Source organism: Pinus tabuliformis, chromosome 3_2, assembly GCF_031772625.1.
Source record: "Pinus tabuliformis cultivar Carrire ecotype Pingquan chromosome 3_2, CPIR1, whole genome shotgun sequence".
Classification (NCBI taxonomy): Eukaryota; Viridiplantae; Streptophyta; class Pinopsida; order Pinales; family Pinaceae; genus Pinus; species Pinus tabuliformis.
In genome coordinates this window covers 780,339,447-780,353,804 of record NC_142302.1, presented here as the reverse complement: position 1 = coordinate 780,353,804, position 14,358 = coordinate 780,339,447, and positions in this window count along the sequence as shown.

Sequence of the window (14,358 nt, the reverse complement as noted above, 5' to 3'; positions counted from 1 at the left end):
TTTGGTTATTGTTGAGCCTCATGTAGTTTGACCCAAACCGAGGGTTTTAGTAATTACAATCTAGGCATTATGTTAATTTATTAACAACTCGACTGAGTATGAGGTCACCAATGGAAGTGTTCTGGTATGATTGCTTCTCCCGAGTTAGTGTTATTTTTGCTTGTTTGTTTTTCCAAGCCACTTTTACTTGGTTTCCAATTGTATTACACCAGTTCTTGGAAGGGTTTATTTCCTTTATGAAAATGTTAAGATATGTCGTAGATTTACCCTTCTACTATTCTTTTGTTTAATTTAGGAATGGCTCTCATTCTCTTGCAAGCATAATTGTGCTCTATCTGCGTTTGTGATTAAATTTACTTGCAGCGATGGTTTCTATCTGTTATTTAAATCACAAGACTGTTTTTGTTTTCCATAGCTCTATATGCACTAAATGGTTTCTTATATAAATTCAGGACATATAGTCTCGTTCAAATGCACAATTTTTGCTCTTGTGGTTCTATTCCTTTTTCCTATTTAGTCATTTGATCAAGAACTCTATGATCGCTACTAGTGTCTGTAATGCTTCTGGCTTACTTGGTTACCCAACAACCTAGCAGATAATGGGTTCTAGATGAAAACGAAGTTGTCAGACTCTATTCACCTCCCGGTTGCGACTTAGTTTAGTGGGCACTTCTATTTATTCTTAACAAAAGATATGGACAAATTATTTTTCTTTATTTTCCTTTTTCAATTAGAGTGACCAATCTGTAACACAGAAACATAACAACACCGTAATGTAAATTACAGTAATGTAATTTGCATGAACTATACCAACCACAACCAGGAAGTCTCTCTTCCCAACCTTGAGACTGGCAATGGCGTCCAGTCTACCCCCAAGCTTCCACTCATCTAGACAGTATAGGTTCAAATCCCAAGTTGTCTAGTCTCCAAACCTAAATACTCCAAGTCCAGTTTAGAGTCCCAAATTGCCAGGATCTACCAAGGATTCCACTAGTGCCAAGTCCAGCTCAAGAAATCCTCAGAACAATGGTTCTCTTCTCACCTTCATAGAATCCTATGTCAACTCTATGCATCCTTTCACTGTTCTCCCTCTCGTTCCTCCAACTCTCCCCCTTATCCAAAAGAAAAAAAGAAGAATCCTTCCTTGGAACTACCCTTTTCTAGGGTGGGAAGTGATTCAACTGACCTAACTATGTGGAGATTTTTTCTTGATTCAGTTAAAAATATATAAAACTTTTCTTTTAATACTCAAGAACTTAACCATGTCCGCGTAACTACCTTCATTTGGTCTTCCACTTTGATCGAAATCAGTTCCAAACTTTATAAAATGATAATAATGTCAAAGTTAAAACTCGAATTCATGAACAATCTTACAGTTGTCACATGCTCTCCCACTCGGATGGAAAATTGTCCCTGGTGTTTATATCCAATAGCTTAATCATGTTTGGATATGCTTGATTAATATTTTATTTATCCTTCCAGGTATCTTTGTCCAGTCTAAAGTGCTTCCATTGCACTTTAATGTGTGTGATATCTCACCTCCGTAGCATTGTTTCTCTCTCCTATAGAATTTGCAAAGGTTCTACCAACAACTCTCCGTCTAGTTTGACCTGCATATCTTGCCAACTAATCACATGCATAGGGCTGTAGACATATGTTTTAAATAAGGAGACATATAACACATCATAAATCCTGATGTGGGAAGGTAGGTGTAGTTGTTAAGTTATTGGTCCAATGTGCTCTATAATTTGGAAGGGCCCACAATATCTGGGTGCCAATTTATTGCAACTGCCCCACCGCATTGTGCTTCATTTAGGCTTAATTTGTAAATAGACATGGTCTCCCACTTGGAATTCTCGGTAGTTTCTCTTCTTATTTGCGTAAATGTTTTGCCTGTCTTGGGAAGCATTTTGTTGGGTTCCTAATTTGTTATTATTATTATCACCTCTTAAGATCCATGTCATCCATTTCTACTAGTATTTTATCACATAATTTATGATAATTCATTATATAATTCCATTTGATAATTATTTATGCACTTGTGGATAAGTAATATTTGTTCTCCATTATTTTTAGTAAATTGATGATTATTATGAGGGATATTGCTAACAATGGTTTATAGATAAAAATTTTATAACATCACTCATGATTTTAGCCTCCAAGATCTCTTGTAGATTGCAAATCTGATCTTCAACTCATAATCAAATATTCCAACTCAAAATTTCACTGGAATAAAGCGTGATAGTTTTGCATTGGACATTTCGGGAACACGAAGAAGAATATTAAAATTCTGAGACATGGGTTTTGCTTAGAATGGACCAAATCAATTTTGGAGAGAGGAGTTTTCAGAAATTTTGTGTGGATTGAGAGAAAAGAAAGGTTCTTCGAAGGATATATTCGCAGATTTTCTATTGTGTCCATTTTCTAAATTGCCCCGATGGCAATGACCAAATTCGACTTGTTCCAGCTAAATCATGATGGAAAAATCTCCGAGATCTCATCTTTCTTATTGATATTTTGTAATCAATCTTGTTGTAATTTTCCCTTTGTTGTTTGTATATTTAAAAAGACACAAATCAGGGAGAAGGGATGTAGGGGAGCAGATCATATTTTGAAGGTTTTTCTTTGAGAATGTAACATAAGACTTTTGTATTTTCCTTTTTATTAATGAAGTATTGATCTTCTAATTATTATATGCCCTTCAATTCTTTCTACCACAACCCTGATGAGGGGGTTGGGCCCATTCTCCTAATCAGGTGCTGCTGAAGTAATATATGATTAGTTTCTTTTTAATTAATGTATTTCTTATTTTCATTGTAATGGTTTGATGTGAATGTTGTGAATCAACTTGATGTTACATATTAGTTATTTTTTTCATTTCCATTTGTTGCCACAATTTATTTATTATTTCAGATTACATGTTTAATAATTAATTGAACTCTTGATCAATTGCTGGATTATGAATTTGCTCCTAAATATATTGTGCACGATACCCTTACAATAATAACTGACCGCAGATTTACATACTAATGTGGTAAAGGGTTGAATCATAAAATTCACACTCGGACACCAACATTTTGGCACCATTGCTAGGGAGGCTATGAAGGTGAAATAACATAACTGCCATTATTTATGGAACTAATCTCCCATAATGGGGAGATAAAGGGTTTTCCACTCTGCTCGAGGTCTCGAGCATAGTAATTTTTTACTTTGTTTTGTTTCATATTGTTTTTCTTCTACTTTTTTTCACTCTTTTTAATTTTAAAGTGGCTATTATCTCGTCGAGGGGAGGAAAAGAATTTTTCACCGTACTCTAGCTCCTGAGCTTAGAAGTTTCCCGAAGTTTTGTTTGTTTTGATTTTGAAAGACCCACTCTCTCATCCTAGGGAGCGAAAGAGTTTTCTCACCCTCGTCCACGTCGTAATCTTTAGTTCTTTTTTTCTAGTTTATTGTTTCCTTTTTTTTGAATCATCCTCTGGCCCTGGGGAGGGAAGAATCTTTTTTTTTGCCCTGCTCCAGGTCCTGAGCCATGTGACTTTTAAACATTTTAGTTGCATGAACAAATATCGAAATGAAAGGGGTAGAGGAAGGCCCTCAAAACTCATGGGTGGAAGTTAAGTAGGAAAGCATCAACATAATTTGGAACCTAGTCAAAGAACCTCATGATATGACAACTATGGGAAATCAAGACTATATTGAAGACAGGTTTTAATCTATTGTTTTCTTGCAACATCACTCCCTACTTTAATAATTTTGTGCACCATCCTTAACAGGGAAGTTGGTGTCTGATACCCTAGTATTTATTGACATGCATTTCTCAAATTCGGTTATGTACACACTTGAGGCCTTATTTCGAAAATGGTTCCATTGGAAGTACTCTTATATGTAAATAAACTTTATTTCTCAAGGTAGAGTAGGTTAGTGTAGAAAATAGAATACATAAGTACATAAATAAATAAATTTCTTTATATGTAGAATGCATTGTGTTTGTTGCAACCTTCTAAGTATATCAATATCAGTGGTAAATATTTGAATTTAATTGTGTATGTAGATGTATTATATTGAAAATCATATTTGTACAAACACACATCATCATTTCAAAAAAAAATCTTGATTATCATATCTTATGGCGTGTGGTCTTGATAAAACCATTGAAAACACAGTCGGTACAGTCATGTTTTTAGGGACCAAATGTGCATATTTTCAAACCTTGTTTCTATCCTCAATAGAATTTTATCTCTACTTTCTAATCCAATTTCAATCACTCAATTTGGATTTGAAATGAAAACATTATGACCAAAACATTGAACTTATGTCTAGTAGGCAACTCGGGAACAGTGTTTGGACAATTCATTTTTGGAGGCCCAAACGATTAGATTTTTGAAACATGCTTCTATGTTATATTACCATATTAATTTAGTTCATAATTCAATTTGAATCACTTGTTTTCGATATCATATGAGAAATTTATGACCAAAATACTTACTATCTACCGTAAATCGGCACCTTTTAAAACTCTGTTTTTTCAAGTATTCCTTCGCACATTTGACCCATCAATTCTTCATTCATTCAAAAAGTATTTCTATTGGATATATTTACATGAATATACTTTAATATCCAATTTTAATCAATTAAATTTGTGATGAAAAGAGAAATTTATGCTTAAAATATCATATGTTGGTCTAAGTTGGGAAGTAAAAAATGAGTCTGTTATGTAGATTGTTCTAAGTAAATTTGACATACCATATCATGGAATTTTTAAAACCTGTTTCAGATGGAGATATCGCTATGAATTAACTTCCATTTGGCTTTGGAATCACTCAAATCGAACAAAAAACAAAGAGGTTATGATTAAAATATTCTTGGTTAGTATGGTTGGCCACCGCTCTCCCGCGGGTGATAAATTTACTCTACTTTGTTATTTTTGTTCCATGGATTTGTTTTACAGAGTAACTACTTGTTAATATTTTTCATATTTATTGGATTTAGAAAGCCTGATCACCTCTTTTCTTCCATGATTACATGTTTTATTGTAGGTAGGCACTCGTTTTTTGCATGTCCCAGGAGAATAAAAGAGGTTGATTTGTTTTTGAGCAAGTGATTCTTGAAGGCGATGATAATGAAGTAATAGATTTTCAGCCAAGCATATATTAAGAAATCTAATATCATATAATTTTGAGTCTTTCTAGGTGCCATAAATAAAAAATTGATCATAAGAGTCTGTTACAAAATTATTCCTGTTATTTCTCACCATCAACATGAAGACTTTTTCATTACCTAATGGATTCATAACAGGAGAAATGGAGAATTGTTTTCCATTTGAATATCCAAGTCATTTCTACCAAAATAAAATTCACATTCATTTACCATTAACAGATTGTTATTTATGGAAATAGATTGATATTCCCTTAGGAAACAACATTGTTGTAGTCAAAATCATAGCCGTTGCAACTTAAGTTATTTATTTATTTATTGTTTTTCAATAAAATTGTTGTTTCTTTTATGATTCCTCTTATCTTTTTATGTTTCAGGTGTTCAAAGTCACAATTTTTGTTCCTTCATCAAAATAAAAGGAAGTTCTCAAGTTTCATGATGTTGCTCAATATTTACCCATTTGTTCCCCCGTCTTATCAATATATGGTTTCCTCATATCCATTGGATGTTGTTACTTGTGGGGCATTGTTACTCCATCGCTGCTATTACTCCCAAAAACTTTCTAAGTGTTGGATGTTGTTACTCCTTTAGTACTATTACTCTGTCGCTCCTGTTACTCTCGAAAATTTTCTAAGTGTCGGATGTTGTTACTCCTTGGATGTTAATACTCCGCCGATGTTGTTACCTCAAAAAAAATTCTAAGTATTGAATGTTGTTACTCCTTCGATGTTGTTACTCCTTAGGCATTGTTACTCTCCCTATGTTGTTAATCCTCAAAATTTTCTAAGTATTGGATGTTGTCACTCCGTTTTTGTTACTACACCAATGGTGTTACTCCCGAATATTTTCTATGTATCAGGTTTTGTTACTCCTTAGATGTTGTTACTCCTTGGGTGTTGTTACTTTGTCACTGTTGTTACTCCCGAAAATTTTCTAAGTGTCAGATGTTGTTACTCCACCGATGATGCTACTCCATGGTGAAATTATTTTTTTCTAGGTACCCGGTGTTGTTACTCCTTCAATGTTGTTACTCTTCCGATTTTGCTACTCCTCTGGTGGTGCTAAGTATCAAATGTTGTTACTCCTTTGGTGTTGTTAATCCTCCAATGCTATTACTCCTCTAGTGCTGCTACATCGTGCTGAGAATTTTTCTAAGAACCCGATGTTGTTACTCCACCCATGCTGATACTCTGTCAAGGTAAGTCTCCAGGTACATCCTCGCTTGACTCTGTGTATTTGATTCATGCTTCACTTATGACATGACCAACCATGACCTGGGACAGTCATACGTTAGTTTGGGGGAGAGTGGTAGGTGCTGCATCTAATACAAAATGTATCATATTTAGCAATGATGTCATGCCATCATTATTATTAAATAATGTGTCAACTCGTACATCTCACGATTATTACCACCATAATCCATAACAATCTGTAACCCTCACTTATCCATGCACATTGGAACTTGAATCATGCACGATGACATTAACTTGGTGAATGGAGAAATACTTTTAACTGTATAGGTCCTCTTTGTCGTAATCATTGGGTAGACAATTTATCTTTGTTTATCTATAAGCATAATCTTATATTTAAGGAATAATTATGCAAAGATGATTTCATCATGCCAACTTTCAACTTTCCTAATTTTTCGAGTCCCCGATCTTGTAAAATTTATGATGATGACCACAAAATTGTACTTAAATCTTGCCATCACTATCTAATGAACTATTACTCAACCCTAATCTTAACAAAGAGAAATATAATTTCAACAGTCATTTGAAGGTTATTAGTTTTTGAGAAGCAAAATTACCCAGGTTGAAAATAGTTACTACAAAACCTTTTACGCCATTCCTAGCTCTTAAGGAGCTCGCTTACCACCCCATCTATTAAGTAATATTTTGTTGACTAATAATAACCATAGTTGAATTTTAAACAAAAATAGTCATGTGGAGGATAGGAGGTCTCATCACGAGCCCACCTACCATGATCATAGGTCCTAATAGAGTGACATTACCACTATTAGTCACCAAGCCAAGGGAATGGCCTTCGGTCATAAAACTGAAGGACAAGAGGTCTTATCATGAGCTGACTTGTTCACTTTTGTTAGCTCCCGTGAATGGCATTGTTACTAACTGGTTACCAAGATAGAACAATGATCTTAAGTAGAAATCTAATTAAATTGAAATTCTTTTGTAACTATGTACTTATTTCTAATATATGGGACACTGGCATCTTAATGGGTTAAAAAGGCATCCCTGTCAAAGCTATGGATCCCTGCTGGTAGCAATACTATGATCTACTTGGTCACCTTCTTTTATCAAAACTAACTACTAATAAAGCCCACTGTTGCATATATAAGGTTTGCTAGAACTCATGGTTCATGGGGTAATATTTAATTAGTTCTTAGATAATGGTGGTTATGGTTTATATCTATTATTGAGTTATAAATATTTACATTACATGTTAGGGATGAAACTTTTAGGATATTTGATATTTGACATTTTGTATCATCTAATGTATCATTCCTTTATTCTACAAGTTTCATATCTTTAAGCAAAGATAGTTTCTTTACCCATTCAATCTCTATTTAATCCTAACTTAACAAAACAATTGTTATTTTGGGATAGGACAAAGAGGCCTAATTCTGATTTTCAGTCTTGATGAATTACTGATTGAGGATACTCATGAGGTGTTATATAAATCTTAATGATAGGGAAACTAATGAGTTCGGCAGAAGGAAATCTTGCTACACTTTCTGATTACTTTCTTTCAACTTGCATGGCTTCCACCTTCCACATCACTTTCAACATCAACTTAGCATACATTAGCTTCAACAAATATCAATCCATACATTCCATTCCACATTTTTATCGAGGTAAAACTTGAGGTAAAATAGAAAAATTTTTAATTTATTAAAATTTTAGGAGAATGTCATGAAAAAACCACTAAGCATTATTCATTCATATTTTTCGACCACTCTTTCCCCTTCTTTATTAATACAAAGGCATTGGGTTGCATGAGGACATGCAACATTTTCAGTTTGGGGGAGATGTTGGGTTCCTAATTTGTCATTATTGCTATCACTTCTTAACATCCATTTCATCCATTTGTACTATTCTTTTATTACATTATTTACCATAATTTATTATATAATTCCATTTCATAATTATTTATTCTCTTGTGGATAAGTAATATTTGTTCTCCTTTATTTTTAATAAATTGATGATTATTATGAGTGATATTGCTAATAATGGTTTATATATAAATTTTTTATAACATCACTCATGATTTTAGCCTCCAAGATCTCTTGCAGATTGCAAATCTGATCTTCAATGCATAATCAAATATTCCAACTCAGAATTTCGTTGCAATAAAACGTGATAATTTTCCATTGGACATTTCAGGAACACGAAGAAAAATATTAAAAATCCGAGACATGGGTTTTGTTCAGAACAAACCAAATCAATTTTCTAAAGAGTCATTTTTAGAAATTCAGTCTTCATTGGGAGAAAAGAAAGGTTCTTCGAAGGATATATTTGTAGATATTATTTTGTGGCCGTTTTCCAAATTTCCCCATTTGCAATGACCAAATTTTACTTGTTACAGTGAAATCATGATGGAAATATCTCTCAGATCTCATGTTGCTTCTTTATATTTTGTAATAAATTTTGTTGTAAATTTCCCTTTGTTGTTTGTATATTTAAAAAGATAGAAATCAGGGAGAAGGGATGTAGGGGAGCAGAAAAGCTATTAAAGGTTTTTCTTTGAGAATGTAACATCAGACTTCTATATTTTCCTTTTTATTAATGAAATATTGATCTTATGATTATTATATAGCCTTTGAGTCTTTCTACCATAGCCCTGATCAGGGAGTTGAGCTTGCTCTCGTGATCAGGTGCTGGTGATGTAATCTGTGATTAGTTTCCTTTTAATTAATTTATATCTTCTTTTTGCTATAATGGTTCAATGTGAATGTTGTGAATCAGTTTGCCGTTACATATTAGTTACTGTTATCATTTCCATTTGTTGCTACAGTTTATTTATTATTTCAGATTTCATGTTTAATTAATTAATTGAACCCCTCATCAATTGTTGGATTATGAATTTTCCCCTACATATATATTGCACGATACCGTTGCAATAATAGACGACCTTAGATTGACATATTAATGTGGTAAATGGTTGAATCATAGAATTCACACTCAGACACCAACATGAGGTTGACCCATCCATTGGAAATTATCACGACCTCGAACGTATTTCCTAGGATCACAAAAAATAGAGGGCCAATAGCACCCCATTTACAACACCTTAGGACATGTCCTCTTATCTGCAAAATTCCTCCAGCAGGAGCCATCATGAGTAGCTTTTACGACATCATAGATGTCATCCTCAATTGTGCCAGATTTGTTCGTCGTGTCCTGTGTAAAATAGATATCCCTCTATCCATGATTAGTAGGTACTATGATGGATAATCTTTCATTGTTCCTTATAAGGTAATTGTTGAGGAACTTTTCCTGTAGCAAGATAGTGAGCAATATATTCATACCAAAGAGTGTGACTATCAATTGCAAACATATGTTCATCTAGAAAACTATCCTCTATAGGGGTACCTCCATCAATAGTATCCATCCTAGACAAGAAATCTGCAACCACATTATCTTTCCCTAGCTTATCTACAATGGTAATATCAAATTATTGAATCAACAACAACCATCTTGTAATACGACTATGGGTTATTGGTTTATTCATCAGATACCTGATAGTTGTATGAAATGTATGCATGAATGTAGGATACCCTGTAATATAATGTTGAAAATTATTAATAGCATAAATAAGAGTCAATAAGTCTTTTTCAGTTTCTGTATAGTTCATTTCAATAGGAGTCAAGTTCTTGTTGACATAATAGATCGCACACAAATTCTTATCCTCCTGTTTCCCTAGGAGTACCCCTATTGTTGTTTGAGAAACATCTATATATATGTGAAATGGGAGCTTCCAGTCAGGACCTCATTATATCAGAGCTTTACAAACTAGTTCTTTGATTTCTTTAAGGCTAATTCACATTCATTTGTCCACACAAACTCTACATAGTTAGGTAACAATTGAAAAAGTGGGAATGTTGTCTTAGAAAAATTCTTTATAAGCCACCCGTAATAGAAAACATAAAAAATAAAGCTACGTACCAGTGTCAGTGTCTTTGGTGTGGGAAAATTCAATATTACCTCTACCTTAGCAGGATTAACCCAAATTCCTATAGTTGAAGGAAAGTCTCCCAACACTATCCCTTCCTCCATCATCATATGCCATTTTATTCTACTAAGATAGACATATGTATGTATACATCTTTTAAATACTTTCTCTAAGTTTACTAGACCTTCTTCAAAAGAATCCCCATATGGGGTGAAGTCATCCATGTATATTTCAATACTATCATTGATTAAATCAAAAAAAAAAATCCTACTATTGCCCTTTGAAAGGTAGCAAGTGCATTACAGAGACCAATGGGAGGACACGGTAGGAAAAGGTCCACCAAGGACATGTGAAGGTGGTTTTATCCTCATCCTCAAGACCTATTTGTACCTGGTTGTATTTGTTGAATCCATCTAGAAAGGAGAAAAAGTTCCTTCTAGCTAATGTATCAAGGATCTGATCAATAATGTGTAGGGGGAAATGATGTTTTAAGGTTGACTTATTTAATTCCCTATAATCTATACAAATCCATCAGTTTCCATTCTTCTTAGGAACAATGACTAGTGGGAAGCCCATTAACTGTCTGGTATTAGATAAATGAAATGAACATCTAATAGCTTCTGTAATTCATCATTGACAATGTTTTTAAAGGAAAGGTTCAATCTTCTCTATGGCTGCCTAACAAGTCGACATTCTTATTTAATGTATATGTGATGAGAACATAAATCAAAACAGATTCCTTTCATATTTGTATACTCCCAAGAAAATGCTCCTTTATGTCCTGAAGGACCTTCACTAACAATTCAATTTTGGAGGGAGAAAGGCCAAGATTAATATTCAATGTTTTCTGTATTTCAATATCTACAGAAATGTTGTCATGGGGTATAATTATAGGAATATTTTGAACTTCTATTTCTAGTTACATATTATCCTGAACATTGCAACTCATGATAGATTCGAATAGCTGGCGGCAGGTTGGTTTAGAAACAGAGTTGGGACTACTAAGAGAGGTTTTAATGGCATCATCCTATGTTTCATCCTTGAAACAAAGAGCCTCATCAATGGTAAGGATATGTCTAAATTCTTCATTCTCAGATTTATGCTCTTTCATAGGTACATATTTTTTCATCAAGGTAAATCCTAGTTTAGCTGACGAACTTGGTTCGGTATGGGGGTAAATGATAATATTCTTTGTAACTTCCCCATTAGATATGATGATATTCCTAGACCAACACCAAATGTAAGCATTCGTGGTCACAAGCTAAGGTCTTCCTAAAATGAAAGGGTGTCCACTGGCTAGGGATTGAGTATGTAAAACCAAAAAATTGATAGGGTATTACAATGAGCCTACTAAAATAATTATATCCTCCAGCTTCCCTACCAGTCTTTTAGTAGACCGATCTACGAATTCTAGGACAGTGGGAATTGGTTTAAGGTTTTGCAGACCCAAAGTAATCATAGTTGCAGAGGTTATAACATTAATTTTGTCCCCCAAATATACTAGTACATTTGGTATGTCAACCCCATTAATTTGTACTGTCATATTTTGGGCTCCCTGGATCCCTGTATTTAATAGGTATATGCTTCCCCAACATTATCTTTGATACTTTTCCTATAACGTGAATAGTGAGTGGATCATTCAGTTTTCTACTAGGTCTCTTAGAGAAATATTTGTTAATTTGTTTGGCATAAAACAATACATCCTTCATATCCTAAAGTAATTGTATTTTAACAAAAAAATTCTATAGCTCCCCTAAAATTTTGAATTCAGGACAAGGACTTGGTTTTCTTAATGATAATATCTCAGGATAAGTTGGACTAGTCTAACATCCTCTAGTAACAATTGTTTGTGAATTGGTTTGTTACTTCATAGGAATTTGTATTGACTCATCCCCAGTTGTTCTAGTAGAATCTCTAGGCTCTGGTTTTGAGAATCCATTATCGATATGTTCAACAATTATTGGTGAAGTCTAAGTATTCACCACCTAATGACGTCGTATATTTAATTCGTTACATTCAACGGTGGTAATATTATATGCAAGGATGTTGAGTGTCTCAAACAGCTGAGTGCCCCGATTATTTGGATTCAGATTGGATTTAATAGGAAGTTGTAGACGAAGAGGAGTATTACTAGTGGACACATTAGAAGTTAGTTGTAGATGTTGTTGTGGTATAGGTTGGGAGAATTGTCCTAAAGTCGGAAGAACAAGCACATGCCAACTATGGGACCATGAAGGGTTTGGAACATATTGAGGGTACCATGGTTTCCAGGGCATTGGATATTGATAAGACTACTGCCATGAGGGTGAAAAAGGTACAGACTAAGGCCCAAAATACTGAGAAGTGTCTTGAGGAATATCCTGATTCATTTTCTGTGGTTGTGGTTTCCATGGTTTCTTTGATCCCATTAAATAAAGTTGATCCATTTTCTCATTTGTTCCCTAAAAAACTACCTTGAGCCCAGGTTGAGATGGATAAGTGCTAGTGGAATGACTTTGTTCACATATTCCACAAAAATCAATGGAATTTAATGGGAATTCCTTCAACGAATGCTTCTTCCTACATTGAGGATAGAAAATGGACATAGCCTTCTCTGCTTCTATCTGCTTCTGTTTCAACTACAACACGTCCACTTGTGATGGCAGTGTGCTCAAGATATCATTTCTCGAATTGTCTAGCAAGCTCCCAATATCTGCTCTTATAATCATTGTTGTATGCTTTCAGAGTTGGGATCCCCTTGTTATGCCTCACAGCTCCTCGCGAACACTTGATGCATAATTTGCAAATGGCATCAAATTCCTCATGTGATATGTCTCCATTCCCAACTACATTCAATAGTTCCAAAGATTCCTCCCTCAGTGCCAAGAGAAAGATTATTTTCAAAATATTCTTATCCAAATCATGATGGCCTGATCTCTACAAACTATATTGGAAGTGCTCCACAAAGTCCTTGATGTCCTCATCCTCATTCTTCATAATCTTAAATATTTATTCCTTCACATATCGAGATTTGGAGTAGTCTTAATATTTCTCAACGAAAATTATCTTCATAGCATCCCATGTAGCAATAGATTCCCCCCTAAACCCATAAACTATCTCAAAGTTGTGCCCTTCAAAGTACATAAGAATATCTTCAATTTCTGAGCATCATAAATATAATCATACCCCCAACAAAGAACATCGAACTCAAAAATGAATGTTTCCAAATACTTATAAGAAATACCATGGAAATTAGGTAATGTTCTCAAAGGAATAGGCTTCATAGGGGCATCACCTCTAACATATCCAATTGGAAATTCGAACAGAGAGGTTGCATGAGCCATGAATTTCTGCCAATAACCACTTGGAATCTCAATAGGTTTTGGATTTGTTTGTTCTATAATAGGTGGTTGAGGTTGTTTAACAACACTCCCTCGATCAAATGACGTATAGAATTCTCTCAAATATTCTTCCTCTAAACTTGCAATATGCAGTTCCTCAAATCTTGTACTTGCTACTTCTTCTTCGTTGAATTGCAGTATTGTTATTGGGGAGGGTTCTGGTTGCGAAACTGATTTCCCTCCAGATTTCATATGAGATCTCACCCTAACAGTAGCATGCGACGATGCTCCTTACCAAATTCTTGAAATTATCTCTTGGATGTAGGTATTTCTACTGAGATCTCTCCCTCTTCTTTTTGAGGGTCTTCCTGCACCCCTTTTATTTGTATCTATGTTCACACAATCAGGAAATAAAAGGAACACATTCAAGCAAATCAAAATCTCAAGACCTGGAGGAGGGTACAGGGGACTGGCTCCTAAAAGGAAAGGAAAGAAAGAAAATAAATCAATCACAAAATTAAGCTCATGACATGAAATAGGGTGACATAAAAAACTTCCCTTCCCAAGATGAGAGAGTGGTTCCTATGAAAAATAAAACATGGCAATCAAAGAAACAAAAAATTTCAAATGCTTAGGACCTAGAGCACGGTGAAAAATTCCCTCCCCAGGATGGGAGATCAGTCCTATGATCAAT